The sequence below is a fragment of the Lissotriton helveticus genome, chromosome 3_1 (assembly GCF_964261635.1).
Source record: "Lissotriton helveticus chromosome 3_1, aLisHel1.1, whole genome shotgun sequence".
Lineage (NCBI taxonomy): Eukaryota > Metazoa > Chordata > Amphibia > Caudata > Salamandridae > Lissotriton > Lissotriton helveticus.
This window is the reverse complement of record NC_136061.1, coordinates 1,097,588,439-1,097,604,473: the sequence shown is the minus strand read 5'-3', so window position 1 is coordinate 1,097,604,473 and position 16,035 is coordinate 1,097,588,439. Positions and strand designations below refer to the sequence as shown.

At 45.9% G+C, this 16,035-nt stretch overlaps 1 protein-coding gene across 8 annotated transcripts in view; it reads right to left on the bottom strand.

The window, feature by feature from the left end:
• RBMS1 (RNA binding motif single stranded interacting protein 1) overlaps positions 1–16,035 on the bottom strand; it is a 764,797-nt gene that overhangs the window by 61,403 nt on the left and 687,359 nt on the right. The gene's annotated exons all lie outside the window — the stretch shown is intronic.

The following is a 16,035-nucleotide window of genomic DNA, read 5'->3' as shown; positions in this document are numbered from 1 at the left end:
CCTAGTATTTGAGAAATCAGGGTAAAAATAAACATACGCTAAATAGTCAGTATGTCCTTTATCCAGCCGGACAGGAATTTATTTTTGGAGTTGCAAACAATAGCAATGAATCAGAAGTAATGTCAAGGGGGCACAGCCTGTGACCCAACAGGAACAAGACAAAACAACAATTTTTAGGCAAGTGCGAACAAGGCGGTCTGTGTACTAGTTTTCAGTGTACAGACTTGATTGCTTTAAGGTACCATTGTACAGAGCATTGAGAGCATTATGGGAACATATGGTACTAGTGTGACTAGTACCTTTTTGTTCCTTTTTAGGTCACAGGCTGTGCCCCCTTGACATTACTTCTGATTCATTGCTATTGTTTGCAACTCCAAAAATAAATTCCTGTTCGGCTGGACAAAGGACATACTGACTATTTAGCGTATGTTTATTTTAACCCTGATTTCTCAAATACTAGGGTGCGCTGTTTTTTGTAATAATCTAACGCCTAAGGTCCCTAGTGTATTGCCTTCGGGTTCCCTTGTTTCCCTAAACACAATGACTATACAGCAGGCAGAATCAATGAGGTCAGGGCCATTTACAGTAAAATATCTGCACTCATCTCACTTGATGTTTTTATAAAGTTTGCCCGAATCCGGAAACTCTCGATTTCAGTGAGAATGATGGTGCATTACATGGAGCTTTCTAAACCAGAGATCACTGAAAACACTGATTTTTACTGAACCTCTACTGCTAAAATGGGCACTCAATTGTGAGAGAAAAAATTGTTTTCTATAAGTCCTTTACAATGGAGTGGGTTGAATATTTACTTTATATACTGAGAACAGTTCATTACACTGAGTATGGTTAAGGCCAACTCGAACAACTGTTTAAGACACTGATTTTGGAGTTTGAACAATAGTTGACCGTTTGTCTCTGCAACTTAAACAATGAATGAGATCTGAAAAGCCACCTAAAACAATGTGAGACCAATGCTCACATATGAACTGTTGGATTTAAAAAGCCCTTAACATGGGCTTTGCAAAACAATGCAGCACAGTCATACTTTACATATACATTAATTGCTACTGTGGTAGTAGCTCAATTCCTGGGATATGTTTCATCTGGGTGACCAACCAGGGAGCAGACGTGTACTCTCACCTGACAAGTGAGAGCTTAACGCAATATTCAAGGCCTCAGTTGACACACTATGTACATGTCTACAACAGTAGTGGTCTCAGGTTAGATTGGTCAAGGACCTTTTTTAAACATCTTTGACTCTATAACCACTGCCTTCTCTCCTCGCTTTCGTGGACCTAAGAAGACTTCAGAAGATCAGGGATAACACAGGGTGTTTACTCATCCTAATGGTCCTAACCTAGCCACACCAGGTATTGTTCTCTGCACTTCTTCCTGAATAAAGGTATGGGGTTTACATGGATTGGGCGGAAGAGAGCTAGAATCCCTATTACAATCGCTTAGATTGACCGCCAACTTGAGAAGATAGCCTCCATTCACCTAAGCCTCCCCTCCAATAACCTCAAAGCGCAGACAGTTGCTAACATATTCACTGCAAAATATCAATACATAAGTCATAAATAAGTCAATATATCGGTGACATTGAAAAGGTATAGATACCAAACTATTATGTAGATTGTCATTCCTTGTACTGGCTTTAATCCGGCCCAATCCCTGTTACCTTATTTTTACTTTATGATATGTTCGGCTCTCACGCATATGTTTGCCTGTTTACCAGACCAAATGTTAATCTTATTCTAGTCATGTAAAGCGCTCCGATACCCTAGGGTCACGTTCGTGCTATACAAACCTTTACAAATAAATAAATAAAATAAGCAAAGGGCCATTCAGTTATGCCAAAGAGCATCAAATCCATGACTTCATTAGTTGATGACATTATGTGATTCTCCAGTTGCCTCACACTATCAAGTGTAAATAAGGACACATGTAAGACTTGCTTAGAAGTCCCCAGATCCTAAAGAAAATTGGCCACGGGCATCATTGTTCCCCTCAGAAAGTCTATGAAAAATAATTTAACTGGTCTGTTGCATTGATCGCTCTGGTGAGAAGGCCTACTGCCAAGAGGGACCTCGGCCTTGTTCTTTCTTGCCTAAAGCATGAGCCCATTCCGCAGATTGCTTCATGCGAAATTAAACTGTTTTAATGGAAACCATCACTTCAATAGCCTTTACTTTCCAAGGATGTGTAAGTGAAATGAAAGCCCTTTGCACTTTGGTTGTCAATTAGAACAAGGTGGTATTTCAAACTCGCCCCTCCTCCAATACATTGGCTGAATTTCGCTTATATTTGGAGAGTACCAGTGAGGCTATGGGATCTTTGGTTTCCAGCTTACCATCCACTTCTATCTTGTTTCGCTCCTCACCCTTTTCCTCATTTTCTGTCCAGCTTTAAATTACCACTCCTCAATGTCCCATCACAATGTAAATGCACACCATCTTGTAATCTGCCCCACTGCTCATAGCGAAGTGCTACCCTGGTAAGCACTCATCACCTTGATGCACTAGTTTAAAAAAGATATGCCTTAAATACAACCAGAGAGAACCGGGATAATGATAATGGCCAATAACACTGTAGGGGTCTCTTTGGATGACGGTCGGATCGCCCCCGCTGGGCCGGCAGTAGCCACCACCGGCCCGGCAGGGGCGATCCGCCCGTCATCCACGCCTGAATGACCCCCTCACCATATTAGGATGGCTGGGGGGTCCACGGCGATGGGAAGACCGTCTGCCGCTTTTCCGTCCGTCAATGAGTCGATCGGGCGGAAAAGGGGCTTCATATGGTGGCGGTGTCTGCAAGACACCGCTATCCATATTAACGTGCCAGCGGAGAGCAGCCTTTCCATGGCCGCGTTGCCGCCATGGAAAGGCATGCGGTTTACACTGTTGGGGGCCCGTAGCGGGCCCCAGGATGTTGGGGGGGAGCGGTGAATGGTGCACATAGCATGATAAGGTGGCAGGCACCGCACGGTGCCGGTCACATTGTGCATGGCAATGCACAACGTGCATTCCCAGCATTGTGGTAAGCGGTGCTGTGAGCACCGCCTGCCACAATGCTGGGAATGGGGGATGCCACCGCCACGGTGGCATCCTAATTGCAGGTGTGGGAACGCAGCACTCCTGGCGGACGGTCCCGCATGCCGTTACGGAGGCAGGCAGACTTTGTACGCCCGCCATCGTAATAGACCCTTTTGTGTTGAGCCAGTGTGGCACAGATCACACAGTTAATTGAAGTTTAAAGTTCACCATGTTGGTGATTTGACGGCATTATGAACCCGCCTATCCATTGAAGGTCCATACCAGAGCAAGGAAGAAAATGTAGTATCACAAGACAGCCTGGCACAAACTGTGTTAAGCAAAGCGCCTTCAACTAACCACTACTGCTCCTGATAAAACGACTGAGCAGGTGGAGTGGTCTAAAAAACTAAAGCCTTAGCCCCAAGAAATAAGAGTAAAACAAATGAAAAATCAATGCAGCTGCATAATGCTGGCAGGCAGCTCGAGCCAGGCTGCATGTGACACTTCTCAGCTCTTAAGCCGAGAACGGTGTCTGACAAACAAGCCTGAAAACAGTTTCTGTCCATAGGCTGTGAACTACTCGAAAATGGCAGATGAAACTATATAGAGACACGCAAGTATTAATAAGAACAGGTAAACCAGCCAGCTATCCGTGACCTATCAGGTGGCAGATGGCAAATAAACAAAAAATATATCGAGAGATGAGTGGCAGAAATTTGTAACAGACGAGTACATGGCAAAAATTCTTAAGATGTTTTGAAATCCAATACATTACTCGCCTCCATGATAACGTCGATGCCTCCTCTTTGCAGAAGGAGGAAATTATGCATTTTTTAATTACTCACATAAAATCGTGCAAACTCTTGATCATAATATTGAAGTATAAGAGATATATATTTGGGACTTGAAAGGACAACCATTAAGCATGAACAATCCTGAAAGAACTCAAATCTCAATAGAAGCATTTTCACGACCAAGGCTTGGATGGTGACATGACATCTATTGTTCTTTTGAAGTAATAATGGCAGCACATAATCACACTATTGCAACAAATTCAAAGTGGGAATTGGAGAAGAAAATATTTTCTTTCAAAGATAAGAAAGCAACGTTTTAGATTTTAAAAGTGCACTGGGGCGTTGCAGGATTCTATATTTCTCCTAAAAACATTAGAGTTGCAGACGGGAAAAACATATGTCAGATATTTGCCTTAGTGACTCACAAGCACACTATGTACTGAAGAGTTTCCTGTTCAGCCTCAAGTTTCTGGGAAGCCACACAAATGGTAATGAATAAAAGATGTGACTACCGACTGCCTGCAAGTCATACATTAACTTTTTACATTTATTTAGTATATTTACATTACAAACAGTGAAATGCAAAGCATTTAACACAGTTGGCTAAAAGTAATTCACTACTACTACTAGAAAGAACAGCGAAGAAAAGGCGAGAAAAAAAGCAGGAACGTTATAGAAAAGTCATAGTTGCTCTTCCTTTAGGCAAGATCCGATCTGTTTAGCAGCTGGCGTTAAAATGGATTTGTTCTTTACTGCTTACTGAAAACCATATCAAGTAGTCTCAGAATAGCGAGAGGGTCTGTTTTATGAAATGTGTTATGTAAAGCACTCACCTTTATGTTAAATAAAATATTATTTTCTACAGAAACATAGATCTTGTCAATCGCTCTGAGAAATAGGGCGGTCTTCCGAATCTTTAGACATGCGTCATGGATTAATAGGAGCTGGCCACATAAACCTGCGTAAATTAGTGGACACATTCTCTTTATAAGAGTAATTTCAATGGGAAAAGTTTCTGCAATAAACATTATCATCACCATGCTACAGCAATACAGTGGTAAATCGTCTGGTGAAAAATTTTCATCTGGGTTTCTCCACATTGATATGATACAGCCAAGGAGGTGTAATTCCTAGGACACGCCGCTCACTGGTGTAAATTCACGCATGGAGGTAATTATGGGCTCGATTTATATTTTAGTAGCAAGGATACACTGTTGCGATGGAGTATGTTTAGCTCCAAGTTAATGGTCTGCTTGATCGATCGAGACACAGGTGGACCATAGGTTTGGCTATGGTGGTGACTACTCCACCGACATAGGCAAACCTCTCCAACCGCCTGACGGAGTAAGGACCTTCTGATGGGCAAAGATATAGCTGTTCTTTTAATGTCTGTCACCGCCATGCAAAACCTGGTGGTAAAAGACATTAAAAAAGGAATAATGCACTACACACCATGCGCTATAAATGACTAACAGCTTGGCGGTCCTTTCTAAATTTGGCAGATAGTCCCCCAAACATGGTGATAGAGTAATCTACTATGTCACCCTGGCAGAACAACGGGTCGTCCGCTGAATTATAAATCGAGCCCTGTGTAACTAATGCTTTTCAGTGAAATACAAGTCCCTAACCTATCTAAATGAGACCCATAGATTGTACAATAAAAACATGAACATTTACTTGGTCTTCTACCCACCCTGTTTGATGACTGTGTTAAGCTAGAGGTATATATCAAACCTTTACCACAGGTCAGTCCTACTAATAATTCCTCTGATCATACTGGTTAAGTTCAACATCCAAGAAAGGTTTGATCCTCTTGCCTTGGCAAGACGCTTTCTATTGATATCTTTTTATGTCAACATCGGTTCACGTCTATGCCTTATCAGTGCAACCTGAAACCCAGAAACGGAAGTGCTGGGGCAAAACATTACAACCCGTTTTAACCCCTTCGCTGCGGTGTTAATTTTGCCGTGGTGCGGGCGGGGCTAGGGGTGGGTGTGGCGCTGCGATGCTCATGACGGCTCCCGGCCGTCATAAATTATGGTGGGCATGTGCTCATGACCGCCGGGAGCCGTCAGAACTCCGCCCACTGATGAATTTGCCCACACAGGTGGGGAATTAATCACGCATGGGCGGAGCGGCAACGTTCTCACGGCCGCCATGAGCACACGCCTACTGTGACTCATGACGGCCGGGAGCCGTCATGGGCACCGAAGGTCTTAAACAACCCCATGACTGATGCTATTTTAGCATAATGGGAATAATCCTCTCTAAGCATTATACGATCAAGCGGCAAACTAACACAAAACCCAGTGGATATCTTAAATTTAAAATACACAGCAAGTTTTTGCAGTGTGAAGTCTCTTCTAGATTCACAAACAGTGAATAACCACACCATTGAGTGATTGTGTCTGAAATATTATGGTCAGATCACAAGCTAATACCTTTTCAACTCACCAAACCTGCTGCCGAAATGGCCAAATTGTAAATGGTCAACACAGGGCGCCACTGGGCCAAGCTTAATACGAGAAATTTGGAAACCTTGCTAGAAAACACTCATTCTGAGTTAACAGGAGATCTAGAATACAGATACAACTCCGTTGTAAAACGGCTTCATGCTGCCCTCAATGTGGTGCTGCCCGCACAGTCAAGGAAGACACCTAGTACAGGAGGAAAATGCCTCTGGTTTACTCCCGATCTCTCAGAATTGAAAAACGAAACTAAAGGACTAGAAAGAGACTGGAGAAAAAACTATGATGGGTCCAAGAAACTGACTTATAAAGGCGCAGTCAGGAAATATCATTAAGTCATTAGGCTGCGAGAATTAGCTAAACTACAAAATAATCCAGACTGCTTGAAATTCCTCTAAAGAGTTATATCAAATAGTAAACAATCTTATGACAATCAGCAAGCATGTAAATATGCCTATCCCCTCAGAAAATCACTGTAATGATTTAGCAAACTTTTTCAGGGAAAATGTAGAAAACATCAGACACACTTTCAGTGAAGTCATAGAAACCCTTTCCACAGATAACCTAATTTATGGAAAAATAAATACTTTTGCAGAGATGATTGAGAAAACTACTGAGATTCTCTTCTCCCTTAGGTCAGGATCTCCTTCTGATCCAGTCCCCCAGATGTTCTATTAAAATGAGGTGATATACTCCTACGTACCTTAGCCAACATCTTTAATCTTTCTCTCAACTCGGGTACAATAACAGCAGCATGGAAACACGCTATTGTGAAGCCATTACTGAAAAAGGTCCAGCCAACCCTTTGATAAATGACAACTACCGCCTTATTTCTTTGTTGCCGGGACCTAGTAAAGTCATGGAAAAATATGTAAATTCCATCCTAACCTCCTACCGCCACAGAAGAGCTCAAAGCCACGTTAGATAATGGAGGTACAGCAGCCCTTACCCTCCTTGACCTGAATACTCCTTTTGACACGGTCTCTCACCCAATCCTTATCAATAGACTAGGACAAGTAGGGATATCTGGAACTATGCTGAAATGGTTAGCAGCCTTTCTTAAAAATAGAACTTTTCAAGTCATTGAAGAAAACAAATACTCCAACACTCTTCCATTGAAATGTGGAGTCCTGCAGGGGTCTTCCCTTACTACTACACTTCTTAATATATTTGTAAGTCCATTAGCTGAGATTATAAAAGAACATGGCATTAGAGCCATTTCTTAAGCAGATGATACTCAAATCAAGTCTTTCAAATCAAACAGAATTCACCTCCGCACTTCTAGATAAATGCCTAAATCAGGTTGTGAGCTGGATGGCAGCTAGTAGCCTTAAGCAGATAGTAGCCTCAAGCTCAACGGAAATAAAACTGAACTACAGGTACTAGGGAAAAACTTATCACTTTAGGGAGAATGGAATTGGCCAGTATCTATGGGAACCAAACCCTCCCCCAAGGAAGAAGTAAAATGTCTTGGCGTTTGCCTCAACCAAGAAATTACTATGACCTCCCAAGCCAAGAAATTGGCAGCTACCTGCTTTAGCCTCCTTCGCACCCTCAGCAGAGTACTGAGATGACTATCTAAATCCACACGCAGAACCATAGTTCAGTGCCTGATTTTGTCTCGCCTTGACTATGGTAACTCTCTATATCTATTCAGCCCCGAATTTATTATGAACAGGTTTCAGGGGATACAAAATGCAGCAGTCCGCACGTTGCAGAACATCCCAAAGTTTTAATCAGCCACTGCAGCAAGATCCTCACTACACAGGCTTCCATTGAAAAAGAGGATACAAAATTAAAGTGCTCTACCTTGCCTACAAAGCAATACACAAGAAAGGCTATACAAAACCTATTGACAGTCCATCAGCTTGCACGACATCTGCGATCTGCCTCCCAGCTACATCAAATTATCCCCAGATTCAAAGGAGCGAGAGCCGGAAGATGGTCCTTCGCTGTCCTAGTACCTAGGCTATGGAATACCCTCCCTCTCCAAATTACAAAAGCAGAATTTAAGCTTTCCTTTGGGAAACTGTTGAAGACCGTCCTTTTGGAATAAGTAGTTGCCTTTACCCCTTCCTCTGCCTAGCGTTGGGAAGCCCTATGTGGGCAGCCATGCAATATACAAATCTCAGAGAATAGAATGGTGTTAGGATTCAAAACTTCCTAACTGTAGGTAGGAGTCAACATAGGTGTAGCCCGAGTATGATGTTGATTGTAAACACACAATGCCCCATGACTTAAGCATCAGTTGGGATTCTTTTTTTCCACCACTGGATATGTAGGCTATCTGATGCAGTTTCCTAAGATATGCCAAGAAGATAAATGCTGAAACTTCGAAGGACATAGGATCTTGGGTGGAGTTTCAACACAGTCAGAGAATGACTATTGATCACGGTGGTGTCACTGAGATTCTTCAATGGCATCTTCTAGCATGAGCACCCTCCTCAAGTTCTACCCATCTGCAGTAGGATTTTCACCCTCAACAACGAACATACAATAAGTATGTTCTGCATATAGATGAGCAAGAATCCAGAAGATTGTTATGATTGCTCACAGTTTGAGCTAGGACTTTCATACACGCAAGGTTTTAACTGCTCACTGAGCAGCTGCAGGGATTTTTGAGCTACAGGGGCAGAAAAGAAATACTCAGTTGTTAGAGTAGAAGGGGTTCTCTGACGATGATGACAGAGGAGGCTCAGGGAAAACAACAGTAGGACCAAGAGCTCGAGGAAACTCCTCTGGAGTGCAGAGTTCTTCTCATAAAATATACCCTAAATCTACTGTGCCTAACGCAAGAAAAATCAGAAACAGTCAAAAGACAAGGCGTCTAAGTTGCAGATTATGACATGTTTCTACGTCTAGTTACAGTAGTCTTATATTTCCCACGGTCCAAATATATTTTACTCCCATCTCTGACAGATCTGCCAATAAGGATTATGTTCCTTACCCTGTAAGCATCTCTTAGTGGCATGTAGTACTGTAGATTCACATACTCTGAATACTCCGGTCATCTAGTGTTAGGTTTGGAGTTGTGCATCTTTTTTCGAGTCACGAGTTAGAGCTACTCCTCCTCCTGGTGATATTGTGCATGGTCATCGACTCCTTTGTTAGACTGTTTTCCCGCAAGCGGTGAGAAATGAGTGTCAGTAAAGTGTCAGTGTAAAGATGTCCATGCTAAGAGAGTTGTGTAAAACGTAACTGCAACAGCCACAAGCGTCTGGGGAGGAGGGAAGGTGCATGCAAATCTACAGCCTTACATGCCACGAAGAGATGCTTACAGGGTGGAGAAGTGTGGCTCACTGGTTAGAGGAGGCAGACCTGGAAGCAGAGGTCAGCCCGGGACCAGGGTTCAATTCCCGGCTCGGCGGGGTCTTGAGTCCTAAAATGTCCATGGACTCGACAATTCTCGCTCCGGTGCCTACTCGATTCACGGGTTCACACTCTGCGACTCTGGGCAATAGCTTGCTTAATCTCCACAACGGCCTCTCGCGGCGGGATGCCTGGCTTTCACCTTGCGGATACCCTGCCGGGGTTATCTCACAGGGGAATACCAGGACGGGTTCCCTAAGCAAGCGCTTAGAAACCGCTCGGTGATTTGCGCTATATAAATTCCTGTACATTTACATTTACATTTAGAACATTCAGGATTCCTCCTTGCTGAGACCTACACGCTGACTACAAGCGGAATTCATGCTAGCGCCTCGCGCTTTTAAAAACGCCCGTTTTTCATTTCTGTTGTATTTATTTTTTCTTATCCCCTGATTTTAGAGGGTTCCTGCCCCTTACCTGCATTCTAATTGTTGACAACACCGCTGCTTAGCGGGTCCGGGTCTGTGGGCTCTAGCCTTCTCTTTGCTGCTTTTGGTCGCCATATTAGGTGAGGTTGCGCCACTCTAGAGGCGCAGGACCGAGCGCTCTAGTTGCACCGGCCCCATTCGCCCGCCCTTCTTAACCCTCTCCTCCAGCACGCAGCAGTGACGCGCAGCGGTCGCGCCTTCCCTACGCCTGAGTCGTGCCAGAGTCCTGCCCGTCTGCGCCAGTCAGCGTCCCGGAGGCAGTCGGAGCGGCGGAAGACCTGGACTAGGGGCGATTGGGATCTATTGTAGCAACTATGGTCAGCTACACTTCTGCGCAACTCCGGTCTTTATATAAGGTATCATGTGGTTGCTTTAAGGTTTTCCCTGGGCGCTACAGGGGTAAGAGCAAATGCCCTGGTTGTGGCTGGTCGAAAGAAGCTGGTCCACGGCCACCCCCCCACCGGGAGGTGGTCTCGGTGAAGCATCTGTCTATGCTAATGAACACCAGGTCAGTGCGCAGTCACGCTCAGGAGCTCTTTGATCTCCTTACTCTGGAAAAACCGATCTGTCTGATGCTCACAGAGACCTGGCTGGGAGCTTCCTCTAACCCGGATATCGCCTCGGCGATCCCGTCAGATTATAGCATCTACAGGCAGGATAGACCGGTAGGAAGGGGTGGTGGCGTAGCCATCGTGGTGAATAACTCTGTTGTGTGTTCTATTATTCCCACTGAGGCCATTAAAGGGTCTGAGTCCCTTGCCTTTTCTTTATCTTTGGCGCCGCATCAGTCAGTGAAAGGTTTGTTAGTCTATAGACCTCCGGGTCCAGCAGGCTCTTTTTTTGAAGAACTCCAGTCTGCTATGCTATCGCTGGCCATGAGAGCCGACCATTGCATTCTGGCCGGTGACTTTAACTTTCACATGGATGATGCCCAGGACTCAGACGTGATTAAACTATCTGATATCACGACTCCCTTGGGCTTAGCCCCTTTTCTCTTCGAACCTACGCACGACAAAGGCCATACCTTGGATCAGGTCTTCTCTTCCTCCCTCATAGAGGTGACAGCACTTTTGCCGGTGCTTTGGACTGACCATCGCTTGGTTCAGTTTTATATACCGGCCAATGAGAGACCCCGGAGCAATGCCCCTCGGCAGCTTGGTTCAGAGACAAGGGCGTTGCACCAGGTGACTCCTGAATTGCTGTCTAAAGCACTATGTGAACATCCTTGCCCGCTGACGGGAGATCTGGATAGTGACCTGGAATCCTTGTAGGGCTGGCTTGAGGATAGGCTAAACGATCTGGCCCCTGTTAGACCTCCTCGACCATTACCTAAACGGGTTTCTGCCCCGTGGTTTACTGGTGCGCTGCTTGCTTCTCGCAGGCAGTGCAAGGTGGCGGAAAGGACCTGGCGAGCCCAGTATAACCTAGAGGCCAGAGTCGAATATAGGACTAGGGTCAAAGCCTATCACCGAGCGATTCTTGCTGAGAAGAAAAGCTATTTTGCCAGGAGGATCGAGGATGCCTCGAACTCCTGTAAGGAGATCTTCACGATCGTTAGGGAATACATCGCCCCGCGGTCGAACGTGGCCCAGTCTGCTCCCACTCAGAAGTGGGCTTCGGATCTGGCATGCTTCTTTACCGCGAAGATCAAGACGATACAGGAGTCTTTTCCACCACGGCTGGCGGCTGCCCTGCCTGGCCCCGAGGTTGGCCCTGTTCCATCGATCCCCTCGGGACCTGTCCTGTCAGACTTTCCGCCTATATCAATTGCTTCATCCTTGGCTCTTTTGGCCAATCTTAAATCTGGATCACCGCCTGATCCATGCCCGGCCAAATTTCTGGCGAAGATGGCGGAGGTAGTTAACCCGTTGGTCAACCCTCTCCTGAATCGTTCTCTTAGCCAAGGTGAGGTCCCTTTGGCGTGGAAGCAAGCCATGGTCATCCACCTCATTAAGAAGCCCGGTCTGGCTCCTGAGGTCTTGGCCAATTATAGGCCGATCTCTCTTCTTCCGGCTCTAGACAAGACCCTGGAGAAGCACGTTCACAGCGTGCTCTCCAATTTCTTGGAATCCAACGACCTGCTTCACTCCACTCAGTCGGGCTTCCGCCCTAATCTGAGCACGGAGACGGCGCTGCTGGAGGTATCTGAGGCCATCAAGGAGATGCTAGACTTGGGTGGGAGAGCTATGTTGATCATGCTCGATCTGTCGGCGGCCTTTGACACCGTCCCCCATGAGGGCTTGCTCATCAGACTTCATGAGATCAGTCTGAGGGGGACGGTGTTCAGCTGGTTTACATCTTTCTTAGCTGGTCGCCGACAGTCGGTCTGGGTTTCCTCAGCCTCCGCTGAGATGCCGCCACTGGGAGTCGGAGTCCCGCAGGGCTCTGTATTGAGCCCGACTCTGTTTAACATCTTTATGACCCCTCTGGCGGCTCTTGCTGAGTCCTTTGGAGCCCAGATCGTATCCTATGCGGATGACACCCAGCTGCTCTTCACCTGCCGGAAAGGGGAGGATTTTGATGGAGAGAGTATCCGTGAGTGCCTTGGGGCTGTTTTCAAATGGCTCCAACTGAACAGCCTCAAGTGCAGCTAAGATAAGTCGGAGGTACTCTTCTTCGGCTGTCAATCCGACCCGGACTGGCAGGTGTGGTGGCCGGCGGACATGTCTCCTCCGAGGCAGTCATCGCAGCTAGCGAAGAATTTGGGGGTCAAAATTGACAACGGTCTGACCTTAAGATCTCAGATCCTCGCCCTCACAGGCACATGCTTTGGACTGCTCCGCATGCTTCGGAAGTTTTTTCCGTTGCTTTCCGAGGATCACAGGAGGATTACGGTGCAGGCCTTGATTGGTTCAAGATTGGACTATGCTAACATCCTATATCTTGGCCTGCCCGAATACCTGTTGCAACAGATGCAGGTGGTCCAGAATGCGGTGGCCCGCGCCATCTTTGGTCTGCATAGGCGAGCTCATGTTTCAGGCCTATTGCAGTCGCTTCACTGGCTGCCTATCCGACAGCGGATAGTTTTCAAAACCCTGACCCTCGCGCATAAGGCCTTCTATTCCACCGGAGCTAAATACCTGCAGAGGAGGTTTAAGCAATACCGTCCTTCTCGATCCCGGAGATCAGAATCAAAGCTTCTCGCCATTGTTCCCCGTGTGAGGAGGGCCCGATTGGGAGGCCGCTCTTTTATGCTCCGGGCCCCTCAGCTTTGGAACTCTCTGCCCCTCGCGCTACGCAGCAATTCTAACTTGCTATCCTTTAGGAAGGGCCTAAAAACCTGGCTGTTTGCCTTTTAGATTTTATTTTCCTCTTTTCTCTTCTTTTACTGTGTTGTGTTTGCTCTTCAGGATGTTAATAAAGCGCCGGGACACTCTTCTGAGTAGCCGTGCGCTATAGAAGCCACAAAATAACATAACATAACATAACATTTACAGGGTAAGTAACATACTGCCAGATTCATCAAAGACCCGTTTTGCGAGTCTTTAATAGCGATTCATAAGGAATCGCTATTAAGGACTTGCAAAACGGGATTCATGTAGGAATTGCAAAAAATATTGCGATTCCTACATGTTCCTTATTTGCGATTAGCAAATTGCTAATCGCAAACAAGGAATAACTCCCCATGCACTCCTATGGGCCTACAGGCCCATAGGAATGCATGGGGAGTTATTCCTTATTTGCGATTAGCAATTTGCTAATCGCAAATAAGGATGCGATTTCAAGGGTGCAGGGGTGTCCAAAGGACACCCTGTAGCACCCCTGAAATGTGAATTCACACTGATGTTGTGCACACACATGTCCAAAGGACGTGTGTGTGTAACATGCAACTTAGAAAAATGCATTAAAATGCATTTTTTTAAGTTTTCTCTATTTACCACGAGGTTTGACCTTGTGGTAAATAGCGGTCCTAAATTGCGAACTCGCAATTTTTAAATGTTTCATGAATAGCATTTAAGGAATCTCTAATAGAGATTCCTTAAATGCTAATCCTCGCATATTAGCGAATTCTTTATTAGCGATTTTTGCATTTGGGATGATGAATCCCAAATGCAAAAATTGCACTCGCAAAGGGCCAGATTCTCAGAATCTGGCCCTTTTGCGAGCGCATTTCGCTTGATGAATCTGGCCCATAATCTATTCGATGCGTGTATGGCTGTAGATACACATGCTCTGCTTAGACTGTAAAGCAGTCTCTCCTCCTAAGAAGCTGTGGCTAGTGTTTGAGAGTAGCTGTAGTTTGAAAAGGTGTACTTAGAACGGCCTGACCCGCATAGGCTCATTGGCATGCAAACACATTAACATCGTAGTGTTTAGTAAATGTATGTGGTGCAGACCATGTAGCTGCTTTACCAATTTCAGCTATAGATATATTTCCTGAAAAAGCCATTGTTGCTCCCTTTTAAGGGCTCGGGCCTACATCACCACGAAGTGGGGGCGGAGTTTCCGAGCTCTTATGTATTAGAAAAAAAAAGAATTCTGAAAGGGGTCCGGGCTGCCACATTCCAGAAAGCGCTCGTTTTTTGCGTGTGGTATTTTGCCATGTGCATGGTAATTGGTCCATGCAAGGCTGTGTTTAAGTAAGGCAGCACGCCATAGGACTTAGGAATTTGTCAATGTCCACTTCCTGCATAAAGTGTTCGGACACGCGCAGAAGAATACATAAATCCTCAATTGCCAGCTGTCCGAGGTGCCGGTAATTGAAGGCAGATGGTGCTGGGAGCGTGTGCACTGCTGTGTTTTTTTTCCCTTCAGCTCTGTGTGCGCGCATGAACAGCCGGGCCAGCAATGTAGAGAATAACATGCATCAGATCTGGGTTTTTTAAACAATTGCGTTCGCGAAAGTGATCTCTTTCTGTGCTGCTTGTTTAAACAATTGCGATCGCAAAAGTGATGCTTTCTGTGCTGCTTGTTTAAACAATTGCGATCGCGAAAGTGATGCTTTCTGTGCTGCTTGTTTTTCGTATGTAATCTTGTTCTTATACGAACTCGATGGTAGCGGAGTATCCCATCCTCACCCTCTAGGTCACTTCATTAATTTTCCACGAGTCCGCCGTGTCTGGTGGCGAGTGCAGATTGGTAGTGCAGAGTGGTAGTGCAGAGTGCAGAGTGGTAGTGCAGAGTGGTAGTGCAGAGTGGTAGTGCAGAGTGGTAGTGCAGTTTGGTAGTGCAGAGTGCAGAGTGGTAGTGCAGAGTGGTAGTGCAGAGCGGTAGTGCAGAGCGGTAGTGCAGAGCGGTAGTGCAGAGTGGTAGTGCAGAGTGCAGAGTGGTAGTGCAGAGTGGTAGTGCAGAGTGCAGAGTGGTAGTGCAGAGTGCAGAGTGGTAGTGCAGAGTGGTAGTGCAGAGTGCAGAGTGGTAGTACAGAGTGCAGAGTGGTAGTGCAGAGTGCAGAGTGGTAGTGCAGAGTGGTAGTGCAGAGTGCAGAGTGGTAGTGCAGAGTGCAGAGTGGTAGTGCAGAGTGGTAGTGCAGAGTGGTAGTGCAGAGTGGTAGTGCAGAGTGGTAGTGCAGAGTGGTAGTGAAGAGTGAGAGTGCAGTTTGGGAGTGCAGAGTGGTAGTGCAGAGTGGTAGTGAAGAGTGAGAGTGCAGTTTGGAAGTGCAGAGTGCAGATTGGTAGTGCAGAGTGCAGATTGGTAGTGCAGAGTGCAGATTGGTAGTGCAGATTGGTAGTGCAGAGTGGTAGTGCAGAGTGCAGATTGGTAGTGCAGATTGGTAGTGCAGAGTGGTAGTGCAGAGTGGTAGTGCAGAGTGCAGAGTGGTAGTGCAGAGTGGTAGTGCAGAGTGGTAGTGCAGAGTGGTAGTGCAGAGTGGTAGTGCAGAGTGGTAGTGCAGAGTGGTAGTGCAGAGTGGTAGTGCAGAGTGGTAGTGCAGAGTGAGAGTGCAGACTGCAGATTGGTAGTGCAGAGTGCAGATTGGTAGTGCAGAGTGGTATTGCAGAGTGCA